The sequence below is a fragment of the Ovis aries genome, chromosome 3 (assembly GCF_016772045.2).
Source record: "Ovis aries strain OAR_USU_Benz2616 breed Rambouillet chromosome 3, ARS-UI_Ramb_v3.0, whole genome shotgun sequence".
NCBI classification, from domain to species: domain Eukaryota; kingdom Metazoa; phylum Chordata; class Mammalia; order Artiodactyla; family Bovidae; genus Ovis; species Ovis aries.
In genome coordinates this window covers 46,415,292-46,431,332 of record NC_056056.1, presented here as the reverse complement: position 1 = coordinate 46,431,332, position 16,041 = coordinate 46,415,292, and the positions used below count along the sequence as shown (strand labels likewise).

The window sequence follows — 16,041 nt, the reverse complement described above, 5'->3', positions numbered from 1 at the left end:
TCTGAAGGAGATCAGCCCTGGGATTTCTTTGGAAGAAATGATGCTAAAGCTGAAACTCCAGTACTTTGGCCACCTCATGCGAAGAGTTGACTCATTGGAAAAGACTCTGATGCTGGGAGGGACTGGAGGCAGGAGGAGAGGGGGCAACAGAGGATAAGATGGCTGGATGGCATCACTGACTTGATGGATGTGAGTTTGAGTGAACTCCGGGAGTTGGTGATGGACAGGGAGGCCTGGCGTGCTGCAATTCATGGGGTCGCAAAGAGTCGGACACCACTGAGCGACTGAACTAAACTGAACTGAATGGATATAACTCATATATCTTCCTTTGATAAACTCTCTTATGTACATATGACTATTGATACATTCTTTCAATTTATATGGGCCACTGCTCACTCCAGTGAGACTACAAAAAATATACAAAGACATTTATATGCTTGTTTTGCTGTTACAAAACTACCAAAAACTATAAAAACTGATAATGGCCCTGTTTATACCAGTAGAACATTCCAACAATTTCTTAAAATTTGATCTATAAAACATTCTACTGATATTCCCTATAACCTACAAAGACAGGCTATAATGGAGAGGGCTAATTAATCACTTAAACATATAATACAAAAACAAAAAGGGGGAAATGACATAGGACAATAAACAATATTGAATAAAGCTTTATTTACTCTCGATTTTTGAATATTTCAACACAAGCTATGGAAACTGCAGCTGAGCGACATTTTCAGGCTAGATCCACAAATACAATTAAGACTGTGATTTGGTGGCAAGATCCACTAACAAATGCTTGGTCACCAGGAAAGTTAATTACATGGGAAAGAGGGTTTGCTTGTATCTTCCCGGGAGAAGATCTAGAACCTTGTGTGGGTTCCAGCTCGTAGAGTAAAACTGAGCAGAAATAACCAGTGACTCCAGACAACCTCATCATGGTTATGTTTGCCCTGATAACCATCACAGTGAGTATACCCCTGGTTTCAGCAAAAGCAAAGAATTATACTTATTGGACATATATACTTAATCCCCCATTACTAAAACCCATTGATTGGGGGGATTCTATGATCCCCATTTATGTTAATGATTCTTCCTAGATACCAGGACCCGAATATACATGCCTTCCTCTAGTTTAAAAAGAGGAAGGGGCTCCCTTCGGTGTTACTTATGGGTATGAATCCTGGTCAATTTGTGTAGGACCAGCTACAGGATGTGTTAAATTATCTGTGCAAGCCTGGCTGTCCACTAATTCTTCAAATCATAACTACACTAAGGTTCAACTACATCTTCTCTCTGGTCTGAGTTTTGCTTACAACGATTTAGAACCCAATAATGACACCAAATCAGACAGACCTTTATGTGAGCATTGCAACCTGCGGACTGAAAAACAAGATCGTATTCAGTAAGATAATTGCTGCGGGACTGAAGGAGTAGTTTTGATTAATGGTTCCTATGGAACTGTATGGGACTGGTCCTCTAAAGGGGTATGCAGTCTCCAATTGCTCTCATCAAAATCAGTCCTACAATCCTCACAAAAGGCTGTGTTAGCAGGTGCACAAAGTCTTTGACCATACTAATATTACCACTCATTCAGATCATCCAATTATATGGCATTGAAATGACTTGTCACCCCCCTTTTCCACAATTGGATCAAGGAAGAAGGCAAAGGGAGATTTGGAAATTAACTTTAAGTCTTAAAAAATTCCAAATTTGGGATGGACATTGTTCCAATAAAACTAATTATTCATTGACATTTAATACCAGTACAAACTGTACATTTTCTATTCAGGCTTGTGTGAGAGATCCTTATGTGCTCTTGAAAGAAACAGTTTCTATCAGTGAAAGGGTACAGGAACCTTCTTGCCAGGATAAATTATATACTTGCTTATATTCTTCACTTTATAATTCTAATCACTCATTTGTTATAATAAAAATGAGATTGGGAATATGGCTTCCAGGAAATCAAACCAGACCTTGGGAAGGCTCCCCTGAAATACATGTTCTTTTAAAGGTTATAAAGAAAGTAATGCAACATTCCAAAAGGTTTATTGGACTCCTTATAGCAGCTATTGTGGGAATTACTACTATAACCACAACCGCAGCAGTAGCCAGGGTAGCACTGCATTAAACTATACAAACAACTACATTTGTATAGTTCAGTTCAGTTGCTCAGTCGTGTCCGACTCTGTGACCCCATGAATCGCAGCACGCCAGGTCTCCCTGTCCATCACCAACTCCCGGAGTTCACTCAGACTCACATCCATTGAGTCAGTGATGCCATCCAGCCATCTCATCCTCTGTCGTCCCCTTCTCCTCCTGCCCCCAATCCCTCCCAGCATCAGAGTCTTTTCCAATGAGTCAACTCTTCACATGAGTTGGCCAAAGTACTGGAGTTTCAGCTTTAGCATCATTCCTTCCAAAGAAATCCCAGGGCTGATCTCCTTCAGAATGGACTGGATGGATCTCCCTGCAGTCCAAGGGACTCTCAAGAGTCTTCTCCAACACCACAGTTCAAAAGCATCAATTCTTTGGTGCTCAGCCTTCCTCACAGTCCAACTCTCACATCCATATATGACCACTGGAAAAACCATAGCCTTGACTAGACGGACCTTTGTTGGCAAAGTAATGTTTCTGCTTTTCAGTATGCTATCTAGGTTGGTCATAACTTTTCTTCCAAGGAGTAAGCGTCTTTTAATTTCATGGCTGCAGTCACCATCTGCAGTGATTTTGGAGCCCCACAAAATAAAGTCTGATACTGTTTCCACTGTTTGCCCATCTATTTCCCATGAAGTGATGGGACCAGATGCCATGATCTTAGTTTTCTGAATGTTGAGCTTTAAGCCAACTTTTTCAGTCTCTTCTTTCACTTTCATCAAGAGGCTTTTGAGTTCCTCTTCACTTTCTGCCATAAGGGTGGTATCATCTGCATATCTGAGGTTATTGATATTTCTCCCGACAATCTTGATTCCAGCTTGTGCTTCTTCCAGCCCAGCATTTCTCATGATGTACTCTGCATAGAAGTTAAATAAGCTGAGAGGCAATATACAGCCTTGACGTACTCCTTTTCCTATTTGGAACCAGTCTGTTGTTCCATGTCCAGTTCTAACTGTTGCTTCCTGACCTGCAAACAGGTTTCTCAAGAGGCAGGTCAGGTGGTCTGGTATTCCCATCTCTCTCAGAATTTTCCACAGTTTATCGTGATCCACACAGTCAAAGGCTTTGGCATAGTCAATAAAGCCGAAATAGATGTTTTTCTGGAACTCTCTTGCTTTTCCATGATCCAGCAGATGTTGGCAATTTGATCTCTGGTTCCTCTGTCTTTTCTAAAACCAGCTTGAACATCTGGAAGTTCACGGTTCATGTATTTCTGAAGCCTGGCTTGGAGAATTTTGAGCATTACTTTACTAGCGTGTGAGATGAATGCAGTTGTGCGGTAGTCTGAGCATTCTTTGGCATTGCCTTTCTTTGGGATTGGAATGAAAACTATACATTAGTATAGTAGTGGCACCAAAATGCAAGTTCTGCCTGGGGAAGTCAAACCCACATAGACCAAAAAATGGACAATTGATTGATTTAGAAAATACAGTTCTACTAGGGGACAAAGTGCAAAATTTCAAATTACAGATTCATCTTCAGTGTGACTGAAATATCTCTTCATTTTGTGTCACACGTAAGTATAATCAAAGTACATATACTTGGGATCAATTATCTAAACTTTGAGAGGAAACATTTGTAATAATCTATCCTTAGATATTACAAGGCTACTATTTCTATTATGCAAAATGTTCACTTACAATTACTCCCAGAAACTGCTTTATTTAAAGAAATTGAGGAACGCTTACATAAACTTAACCCCATGATGTGGATTAAAACTTTAGGGGGAGGATTACTTGGTACTATAATATCAGGATGTATATTTTTAACTGTTTCATGTATAGTCCTCAGATGTACGAGAAAAACCATCCGAAAACTGATGAAGAAAAGAGTTGCTCAGACAGCGTAAATACTCCTGCAAAAACAAGAAGGGGGTTATGTAGTGGGAATTCCTAATAATGTACTTTCACAGCCTTGAGAAATTTCACAGAAATAGCACCTGGAAAAACAGCATATATTAAGAAACTGTGTTGATGATTACTTTTCATGTTTTTCTTAGAATAATAGCCTTGTTACAAACCCCAAGGCCAGACCCAGAAGGGAGTATGACTGGGATCGTGAAATCATGGACCGTGGAACAGCGGGTCGGCATTAGGCATGAACCCTGCCTACACACTTGCTGACTGTTCCCAAGACTATCCCAGAAGGGAACGGCCTGGGGTGAAAACAAGGAGATCTGGACTATGTCAATGTAGTGTCTTGGGAAAGATAGATCAAAGAAAGTTTTGTAGTCTGCAATCAGGAATAAAAGCTGGACTTAGAGTGGACCCCTGCACCTCAGTCCAGTAGAGGCTGCAGAGACTCACTGCACCAGATTTCGTGTTCTGTTTCCATTCTTATTGCTCGCTCCCAGACTTTTAGGACACTTGAGGTTGCAGTTCAATGACAGATTGCCAAGAGGCACCCATGTGGGTCCCCTGATTTCCACACATAGTCTTCCTCTCTCCCATTGTATAGCGGGAGCCCTGCCTCCACTTGCTGATCAGGAACAATGACCACTCCCAAGATTGTGACTCTTCTTCCTGTCTGTTGCTCCTCAGACACAGGAATCCAAAGTGCCCAGGCAGCAGCCATAGTTTGTCATTTGCTATGTTCAGTGGCAATAGCACACTCCCTGACCAGGCCCTCCAACCCTGCAGAGTCCAGAGTTGCTAGAATAGGAAACGGAAAATCCTCCAGTGAAGTGAAGGTAAGTGGAGCTACTTCTGCTTCCACTTCTTGGTTCCTAGGCACAGATCTCCTTCCTACTGGGGACACAGCACTATATAGAGACCTCTGATTCACTGCATGTACTGCATCCAGGAGCAATGCCCAGTTTTTAAGAGTCTTGCCTCCAACACAGCATTTCAGCTATGCTTTCAGCAGGTCATTCCTTCACTCTATCAGGTCAGCAGCTTCTGGTGCTGCCGTGAATCACAAGGTCCTGGCCCAAACACACACACCTCCTTTATTCAGAACAGGGTCCTCTGGTCATATCTTAGGTTGTGGGATACTATGCTTGTGGATCAAATACTCTGTAAGCCCCTGGATACCTGTGCAGTGGTAATGGCTGCAACTCTGATGTTAGGAAAAGCAAATCCATATTCAAATAAATGTCCATTTATGTGAGAATGAACTTGTCTTCTGGGATGCCAGGGACCTAATTATTCTACTTATAACTGGTCAGCCTCCTCAAGGAAGAAAGCCATATGCAAGGCTGGGCTTTGGTCTCTGACAGGTTGGATACTCAGAGGCAGTAACTATGAGGCCGTTCTATGTGCGTGCTAAGTCACTTCAGTTGTGTCCAACTCTTTATGACCCCACGGACTGTAGCCCACTAGGCCATTGGGCCCATATGTAGCTTCTGTCTCTGCCACTGTGGCCACTCTGTTCACGTGCCCATTGTGCCAATTCCAGTGACAAAGCTTGCACCTACAATCGAGCTGACCCATCTGTAACAAGATTGGCCTTTTTCCTCCTCCTCTAGCTGATCATACTGTATGTCCCCTTGGCCACAGAGGTGAGCTAAGGGAGGAACACTATTGCTCTTAGCAGGTCCAGTATGTCCCAGTCAAGTTATTTAACCACAGCTATCAATTTGGCAGCCAGAAAAGGAGGTGGCATAGCACCAGAGAAGGTATTGGATGCCTGTGCCATCCTACACAGGGAGGGGCAGGCCACAGGAGGGGGCTCAGGAGAGTCTGCAGAGCCACTGTCTTTGAGGGCATCCACTGAGATGTTATCATTCCATGTTTCAGGACTGCAGGTTTTCTCAACCAGAGTATAACGGACCTGCGGTATCTGAGCATTCCACTGTTTGAGGGAGCTCCTAACTATCAGATCCTGAGTTTACTCCTCAGTGTGCTAACTCTTTTACTTTCTAAGCTACCAAAGAGATCTTCTGGCTCTTGTATTTAGCTGTAACTGTTTGTTAATTGCCCTCCATTTCCAATTATTCCTCTGTAAGATGTCAACGCAATTTTTTAATGCCCAACCAATTCCATTACCCTTATGCTTAATCACATGCATTTAAAAAGGCTTGAATCATCTCACCAGCCAGGGCATTCTGCACTGGGATGGCACTCTCTCAAGTCACTACTGGTGATATTTTTAGCAACTGGGCTACCACTTGTGGCTGAGACTATCCATGACCACATACCACTTGGATGGGGGAATCCTCCTTGACAGCAGGGAGGTATGTGGTCTAGTCTGCAAACTGAGTTCGTCATTTTAGTCCACTTCCAGAACCACTTGTGTCAGTGGGTCCTCTGGACAGCAGATATCCAGGCAGGGTTATAAGCTCAAGAGGTTTATTGCTGATAACATCTATTAAAGGACAAAAGGGAAAAGGAGCAGGAGTAGTCAGGATAAAACTTTAGAGCGTGATACAGGTCTGACACCTGGAAAGGAGAAGGGAAAGGAAGAAAGACAGAGAAGTAAGAGCCTTAAACTGAAGTACGGCTTTGACAAAATCTTGGCCAGCACACAGAGGGGGCCAACATCGGGCAGAAATGTCCAGGCACACGTATCTAAGCCATGCTTAGTTACCTATCTATCACCTCCCAGCCTATATCAGGTGAAATAGACTGGGAGCTTCCTGGAGACAGTGGCTCTGGTGCATAGTAACTGGAGGACAGAAGAGGGCTTCTGAGGCTTTGGTAACGATCTGTTTCTTAGTCTGGGTTTCATGTGTGCGGTCATTTTATAAAATTTTATCAAGCCCAGCTTTTATTTGTGAACTTTCATGAATATATGCTATGTTTCTATTTTTTTTAAGTATTTTTTCTCAGGAAACTTAAGTTTCCATTGGTGTAGGACCTGCCACATAAATTATAGGACAGTCATACAATGGAATAATGAAATGGTTTTTAAAATGATGATGAAAATCTATATTTACTGGTACTAAAGTATGTTTGTGATATAGAATTTTTTAATTTAAAAAAGTGACACAAAAATATGTTCAATACGATGCTTTTTACCAAAAATGTAATAAAGCATGTTTTTATACTTAAAGGATTATGGGTATTTTACATAAAATATTAATAGTGGTTATCTTTGGACAGTATATTAATGATTATTATTTTTTCTTTTTAATGTAGTTTCTAAATTTTTATAATGAAAATTTAATTCTTTTCTAGTCAGATCTCCTTCCCCAAAAGTATTTAAAAATAAATTGGTCTATGTTTTAAACTAAGTACTGAATCTATCTTTCAAGGCTCACGCTGAGCATCTACAATGAACAGAACTTTGTGCTAGGTTTTTACAGGGATTTAAAAAAATTTTTTTTAAATTTTTTTATGAGGACAAACTTTGGGAGTTTATCCTCTTCTTAGAGACATGACAGACACACACAGAATTAGAGAGTTAGTTTATAGTCAACAGCCAGGTTATGAGATCCTATCCTTTAGGGTAGGGAACCAAAGCTTTTTTTTATTGGGACTTCCCTAGTGGTCCAGTGGCTAAGACTCCACGCTCTCAGTGCAGGGGGCTGGGTTTGATCCCTGGTCAGGGAACTAGATCCCATATGCCATAACTAAGACCCAATGCAGCCAAATAGATAAGCTTTTTTTTTTTTTTAAATGCTTATTTATCTATGTGCACCCAGGGTCTTTTGGCATCACCTGGAATATGATATCAAAGTTCCATATGTATTGAAGATATTAATTAATGAATAATAGATTAATTAAAAAAAAGAATGTCAGATGAGTAAAAGGCATTTGGGACTAGGGAATTGTATGGGAAGGCTACACAACTGGCAATGTCATCCATAATCATGTTTCAGCCTGAATCCTTACCTCCTACCCTTACTTCTTTCATGAATTTTAGACAAATGTTTATAACAGCAAACCTGATGTTGATACCTGGCTGTTCCAAAGGCCCCTGCAATGTTCAAGGTTGAACTCATTTTCTCACCAACCCTGTTCTTCTTTCTCCTGCTGCTAATGCCACTTGGACCAGAATCCATGGAAGTCATCTTGGACTTCATCTTCTCCCTCAGTTTTCACATTCAGTTTGTTATTAAAATATTATTTCTACTTCTTGGATCACTTTGGAATATCGACTTTCCTCCCCTCTGGTTTCTTCCCTCTGGTCATTCTATCTTATTATCTGTTGTCTCTGTCATTGCTAAGTTGATTTTTCTATAATACAATGCAAATTTAATCACAATTTTCTTCCTTAGGGTTGTCTAATAGCTCTTTGCTGCCATCATAAAACCCACACTCTTTGATTAGCTTGGCTTACACTGTCTTCCAGAATTGGTCCTTTCTACCTTGTCCATCTCCCTGCAAGGCTGGGAGCTCCTGGTGTTGGGGATTATATTCTCTTCATCTTCATTATTCCAGTGCCTAATACAGTTTTAAGAACCCAATAAAGTTTTCCTAAATGAGTGGATGAGGAGGTAAGCCCTGAAGTAGGCTTTGAAGTTTGGGCTAAGTGGATAAAATATAGATAGAGAATCTAATCTGGATCCTTTACACAATTATTGAGTTGCTAAGGTCAGCTTATTGATGAAAGACATTCCTTGTTATTAATTTTTGTATCTCCATAACCTTGCAATGTTTAGCATATAATAGATGTTCAATACATATTGGATTAATTAATCAATAAATTGATGAATGTTATTGTGTATTTAGCCAAGTGAGTATTTCTTTTGGAAAATGTAATGCTTAATTAACTACAGAGCAACTTATTTGGGGAACAGATGAAAACTCTGTTAATACTTTGTGACAAGGCTACTATGCTGGCCAGATACCTGAGCAAACAGAACAGCCCTGAAGGCAATTTAATAGGGCATATTTTTTATTGACCAGAATAGGGACCTGCTGTTGAAGAGGACACCTGTCTTCCGGAGGTCAGCAGCTTCAGCATTAGATTTAATAACTGTAACCAGATATGGCTACAGGTGCTGCCAGAACAGGGCTATCCCAAGGTGTCGTTCAGTTCAGTTCAGTCGCTCGGTCGTGCCTGACTCTTTGCAACTCCATGGACTGCAGCACGCCAGGCCTTCCTGTCCATCGCCAACTCCCAGAGTTCACTCAAACTCATGTCCATTGAGTTGGTGATGCCATCCAACCATCTTATCCTCTGTCATCCCCTTCTCCTCCTGCCTTCAGTCTTTCCCAGCATCAGGGTCTTTTCAAATGAGTCAGTTCTTTGCATAAGGAGGCTAATTTTGGATAAATACCTCCTGGAGGCTTTTAGTATTTCAAAATGAAGACTGTATGCTCTAAGAAGTCATAAAAATTACTGGAGTTTCCATTTTCAGTAGATAGTTAAACTCATATCTTTTATAGTCTGGACATGTAATGGACATGCTGACATTTTAATACTTATATTGACGTTTAGAAGTCAAATATTTTACTAGGAACTTGTAAAGGTCCTAGGAACTTGTTTGCAAAATACCATGTTATAAAAAGTGACCCTGGTGCAATATGATCACTCCTTTAGGAGAACTTGCAAGTAAATTTAGTTAGTTAAAGCTTCTGCCAGCATGATTCTAGCCCAGGGAATAACAAGGATATCTTCGGTTGCCAGTTGATCTTATCCACTGCTTCTCCTGCTAATTTGGAGAAACTCCATTTTGTTGTATGTTCAAGTCTCTGGATTATTGTACCCTTGGACTTTTTTCTCCATCTATTTGTTTCTCTGGAGCTTTTGAGGAACTTTGTGGTCTGTGATATAGTGCCTTTTACTCAAAATACAACAGGGTAAGCTGGTTAAAATATCAACAGTCAAGACTGCAAAGCTTTTTTTTTCTTGACAGGAAGGGTATTAATTCCTTGACAGGAAGGTTGATTAAATGAAGAGATTAAAACTTAATAACAACCTTGGCTAATCTTCCATCATTAAGTTGGAATGTGGCTAAAGGCTTTCTACTGTCATGCCAACACAAAATGCTTTTCTTGCTTCCTGTTTAACTAGCTAGTAACTTCAACAAATAAAGCTTAAATCTTAAATTGAGATGGTTTTCTTTTGGCCCTCTATGGCAGAAAATGGCAAAACAAAAAGGAAGAAGACCAATTTATTCATCCTGGTCACCAAGAGGCTTGGAGCTTTAGGGAAATATTTCCACAGAGATGATATGATGGAAGGAAAGTTATGATCAACCTAGATAGCATATTTGGAGAAAGCGATGGCACCCCACTCCAGTACTCTTGCCTGGAAAGTCCTATGGATGGAGAAGCCTGGTGGGCTGCAGTCTATGGGGTCGCACAGAGTCGGACACAACTGAGCAATTTCACTTTCACTTTTCACTTTCATGCATTGGAGAAGGAAATGGCAACCCACTCCAGTGTTCTTGCCTGGAGAATCCCAGGGACAGGGGAGCCTAGTGGGCTGCCGTCTATGGGGTCGCACAGAGTTGGACACGACTGAAGCGACTTAGCAGCAGATAGCATATTAAAAAGCAGAGACATTACTTTGCCAACAAAGGTCCGTCTAGTCAAGGCTATGGTTTTTCCAGTAGTCATGTATGGATGTGAGAGTTGGACTGTGAAGAAAGCTGAGCGCCGAAGAATTGATGCTTTTGAACTGTGGTGTTGGAGAAGATTCTTGAGAGTCCCTTGGACTGCAAGGAGATCCAACCAGTCCATTCTGAAGGAGATCAGTCCTGGGTGTTCTTCGGAAGGAATGATGCTAAAGCTGAAACTCCACCTCATGCCAAGAGCTGACCCATTGGAAAAGACTCTGATGCTGGGAGGGATTGGGGGCAAGAGGAGAAGGGGAGGACAGAGGATGAGATGGCTGGATGGCATCACCAACTCGATGAACATGAGTTTGAGTGAACTCCAGGAGTTGGTGATGGACAGGGAGACCTGGCATGCCGCGATTCATGGGGTTGCAGAGTCAGACACAACTGAGCGACTGAACTGAACTGAACAGTTCTCTGGAAAATTAATAAGGCTAAGGCAATTTGATTTTTAATGCTTCTGCAGTCTTAGCATAGTGGCTTTGTATAGCCCTGAGCTATGTGTTTAAGTGCAAATGAAAATGTCAAAGTGGACCTCTATACATCATCCCTTCCTGCTGTTTTAAAAATGGTTTCTTTCTTAATTATTTTCAGACTAACAACTTTATTTGAAAACAATTCGAAATGCCTCTGAGTAATTAGGAGCAAGGGCTTCTCAGGGGTAAAGGGGTTCAGTGGTAAAGAATCTGCCTGTCAATTCAAGGAGATGCAAGAGATGCGAGTTTGATCCCTAGGTTGGGAAGATCTCCTGGAGGAGGAAATGGCAATCCACTCCAGTATTCTTGCCTGGAAAATATTAAGGACAGAGGAGCCTGGTGGGCTATAGTCCCTGGGGTCACAAAAAGTTGGTCATGACTGAGTGACTGAGGATGCAGGCATGCAATTATGAGCAAAGCTGGTCCTCTGGTACTGTCTCAACATTAGTCAGGAGCAAATGCAGCTTTCTTGGAGTTTGGTACCTATAAATATTCATGAGGGACAAGGTATCCTAGTGGTTAAACACACCAGTTCTGAAATATGATGTACTGGGTTTGAGTCCTGGGTCCACTGCTCGCTAGTTATGACTTGTGCAAGTTAATTAAAATCTCATTGGTTAAGTAGTGAAAGTTGCTCAGTCGTGTCTGACTCTTTGCAACCCCATGGACTACACAGTCCATCGAATCCTCCAGGCCAGAATACTGGAGTGGGTAGCCTTTCCCTTCTCCAGGGCATCTTCCCAACCCAGAAACTGAACCCAGGTTGGTGGATTCTTTACCAGATGAGCCACAAGGAAAGCCCAAAAACACTGGAGTGGGTAGCCTATCCCTTCTTCCCAACCCAGGAACTGAACCGGGGTCTCCTGCATTGCCGGCAGATTCTTTACCAACTGAGCTAACAGAGAAGCCCATTGTGTTAAAAGGGAACAATAATAGCACCTACTAGCCTAACACAGTGCCTGGCACAATGTCAAGTGCTTGGTAAATCTAATTAGCAATAATAATAATAAGCCGTGGCAGCAGAAAAACCTTTTACCTACAAGATTTTGCACTAAGTTTTGAGAATACAAAAGTATGTAAGATATGTGTTCCATCCTTCTCAGGCTGATGGGAGAGAAAGGATACATATACACATGTGTTTATTAGACATATATATTAATAATAAGTTGAGTGGGTGAGGGAAGGTTTGTTGAGGAAGAAAGACAGGAGCTTGACCTTGGAGGAAGGGCAGGATCCAGATATGTTGACTACAAGACTGGGTGCATTCTCAGGGCTGTCAAAATTGCATGACTGACTCTTCTTGTCAATCTCCTTGAGCATCTCAGGCACTTCAAAGACTAAGAATTCATGGAGCAGGGAGGTAGGGGCAGTTAAAAGGTCTTTGGCTGTTTTTGTTTTTAAACTGGATGTTTCCAGCTTGGTCATTTGAAAACAAAGATTTGTTGCTAGCTTAAAAATATTTCTTTTCCTTAAGTAAATATTTTCTAGAATGAAGAATGGAAATAATCCTCTGCCACAAGAAAAAATTATGCTATATTTTTGCTCTCTCGCCTCCCTGCTTCCAAGATGACCAAGAAAAGAAGGAACAATGGTCGTGCCAAAAAGGGCCACGGCCATGTGCAGCCTATTCACTGCACCAACTGTGCCTGATGCGTGCCCAAGGATAAGGCCATTAAGAAGTTCGTCATTCGGAACATTGTAGAGGCTGCAGCTGTTAGGGACATTTCTTTTTTTTTAGTTTTAAAATGTTTAATTTCATACTGGAGTATAGCGCCTTTACATTGCTGTGTTAGTTTCAGGTGTATAGCAAAGTCATTCAGTTATACATATACATACATTTATTCTTTTTCAGATTCTCTTCCCATATAGGTTATTACAGAGTACTGAATAGAGTTCCTTGTGCTATACAGTAGGTCCTTGTTGATTATCTATTATATATATTAGTGTATATATGTTAATCCCGACCTCCTAATTTGTCCCTCCCCCTGCCTTTCCTCTTTGATAATCATAAGCTGGTTTTCTAAGTCCGTGAGTCTGTTTCTGTTTTGTAAATAAGTTCATTTGCACTATTTTTTAGATTCTACGTATAAGTGATGTCATATCATATTTGTCTTTCTCTGTCTGACTGACTTCACTTAGTATGATAATCTCTAGGGCCATCCTTGCTGCGTGCGTATGTGCTAAGTCACTTCAGTGGTATCTGACTCTTTGCAACCTTATGAGCTATAACATGCCAGCTCCTCTGTCCATGAGATTCTCCAGGCAAGTATGCTGGAGTGGGTTGCTATGCACTCCTCCAGGGGATCCCCCTGACCCAGAATCAATATAGTGAAAATGAATATACTACCCAAAGCAATCTATAGATTCAATGCAATCCCTATCAAGCTACCAATGGTATTTTTCACAGAACTAGAACAAATAATTTCACAATTTGTATGGAAATACAAAAAACCTCGAATAGCCAAAGCAATCTTGAGAAAGGAGAATAGAACTGGAGGAATCAACCTGCCTGACTTCAGGCTCTACTACAAAGCTCCAGTCATCAAGACAGTATGGTAGTGGCACAAAGACAGAAATATAGATCAATGGAACAAAATAGAAAGCCCAGAGATAAATCCATGCACCTATGGACACCTTATCTTTGACAAAGGAGGCAAGAATATACAATGGAGAAAAGACAATGTCTTTAACAAGTGGTGCTGAGAAAACTGGTAAAAGAATGAAATCACTTGCAAAAGAATGAAACTAGAACACTTTCTAACACTATACACAAAAATAAACTCAAAATGGATTAAAGATCTAAACGTAAGACCAGAAACTATAAAACTCCTAGAGGAAAACAGGCAAAACACTCTCCGACATAAATCAAAGCAGGATACTCTATGACCCACCTCCCAGTGTATTGGAAATAAAAGCAAAAATAAACAAATGGGACCTAATTAAACTCAAAAGCTTTTGCACAACAAAGAAAACTGTAAGCAAGGTGAAAAGACAGCCATCAGGGACATTTCTGAAGCGAGTATTTTCGAAGCCTATGTGCTTCCCAAACTATATGTAAAAATACATTACTGTGTGAGTTGTGCCATTCACAGCAAGGTAGTCAGCAATGGCTCTCGGGAAGCCCAGAAGGACCAAACACCTTCACCCCAATTTAGACCTGTGGGTGCTGCCCCACGGCCTCCACCAAAGCCCATGTGAGGATCCAAGTCCTTAAAGACTGAAGAAATACTGGTTTCTCTGAAAAGACAATAAAATGGAAATTATACTTTATGTAGCATGTTGAATATATGTTGCCGATGGAGTGGGGGTTGTGTACATCTTATTTCGGTCTTTGGTCTCCCAGTTTGCATAGCTTAGGGGTGGGGGCGAGGAATTAGGGCATCTGTGTTTGATTGATTCAGCCTGGCAAATGGCTTAACTTGGTGTCTTAAAAATGGGGAGAAAACTAGCAAAGTGAGGAGTGTATCAGGAAGTGACTTAGACTAAGGTGTGCATTCCTCTTGCGGCAACAAGTTCAGTACAGTTCAGTTCAGTCGCTCAGTCGTGTCCGACTCTTTGCAACACCATGAATTGCAGCATGCCAGGCCTCCCTGTCCGTCACCAACTCCCGGAGTTCACCCAAACTCATGTGCATCGAGTCGGTGATGCCCATCCAGCCATCTCATCCTCTGTCGTCCCCTTCCCCTCCTGCCCCCAATCCCTCCCAGCATCAGGGTCTTTTCCAATGAGTCAACTCTTCACATGAGGTGGCCAAAGTATTGGAGTTTCAGCTTCAGCATCAGTCCTTCCAATGAACACCCAGGACTAGTCTCCTTTAGGATGGACTGGTTGGATCTCCTTCCAGTTCAAGGGACTCTCAAGAGTCTTCTCCAGCACCACAGTTCAAAGGCATCAATTCTTCAGCACTCAGCCTTCTTCACAGTCCAACTCTTACATCCATACATGACCACTGGAAAACATGAAGATTTTAATAAAAGTCCACAACTTGAATAGCATAAGGGGATCCGTATTCAGGTCCTTAACCTCATCAAGTTTACCTGCTTACCTTGATCTGCTGCTAAGCCAATCACTCAGCCTTCGTCTTTCTGTGGTACATTGCTCTATGGGGTGACAATGCCCTGAATGCCAGGCATTTATAGAAATTTGTGGAAGTCCCACAAGAGGGGAAAGAGGGGATTTTGTGCAAAAAGTCCAGGAAAAGGCTGAGGTCTGTGTGACAACAGCTCATTTGTTCCAGAATTCAGAAATTAGAGGGTTCCCAGCTAGGAATATACAGTTGACCCTTTAACAACATGGGTTTAACTGCAGGGGATGGAAGTTGTTTTGTTTTCAGTAAATACATACTACACGATCCACAGTTTGTTGAATCCTCAAGTGTGAAAGTACAAACAGATACAAAAGGCTAACTCTAAAATTAATTATATAAGGATTTTTGAAGAGATGGTGCCCCTAACCAATGCTTTGCTCAAGGGTCAAATGTACATGTATATTTGAAAATTTAATATGTAAATGGTTTGCTAAGGACTTTGCTGGTTAGGTTATATGATTTTTTGCCTTAAGCTAAACTAGTAGCTTGGAAGTTTTGATTAAAGTACATATTGTTCCAGGAAAGAAAGCTGAGCGCCGAAGAATTGATGCTTTTGAAATGTGGTGTTGGAGAAGACTCTTGAGAGTCCCTTGGACTTCAAGGAGATCCAACCAGTCCATTCTAAAGGAGATCAGTCCTGGGTGTTCATTGGAAGGACTGATGCTAAAGTTGAAACTCCAGTACTTTGGCCACCTCATGCGAAGAGTTGACTCATTGGAAAAGACCCTGATGCTGGGACGGATTGGGGGCAGGAGGAGAAGGGGACGACAGAGGATGAGATGGCTGGGTGGCATCACTGACTCGATGGACATGAGTTTGGGTGAACTCCGGGAGTTGGTGACGGACAGGGAGGCCTGGCATGCTGCAATTCA

The 16,041-nt window shown here is 41.5% G+C and overlaps 1 long non-coding RNA gene across 2 annotated transcripts in view; it reads right to left on the bottom strand.

Moving 5' to 3' along the window:
- Positions 1-655: 655 nt before the first annotated feature.
- Positions 656-16,041, bottom strand: part of LOC105612743 (uncharacterized) — a 65,546-nt gene continuing 50,160 nt past the window's right edge. For both annotated transcript variants that reach the window (XR_009600150.1, XR_003588694.3), the window contains exon 4: positions 656-15,031. This is a non-coding gene — a long non-coding RNA (uncharacterized LOC105612743). The remainder of the gene's footprint in view (positions 15,032-16,041) is intronic.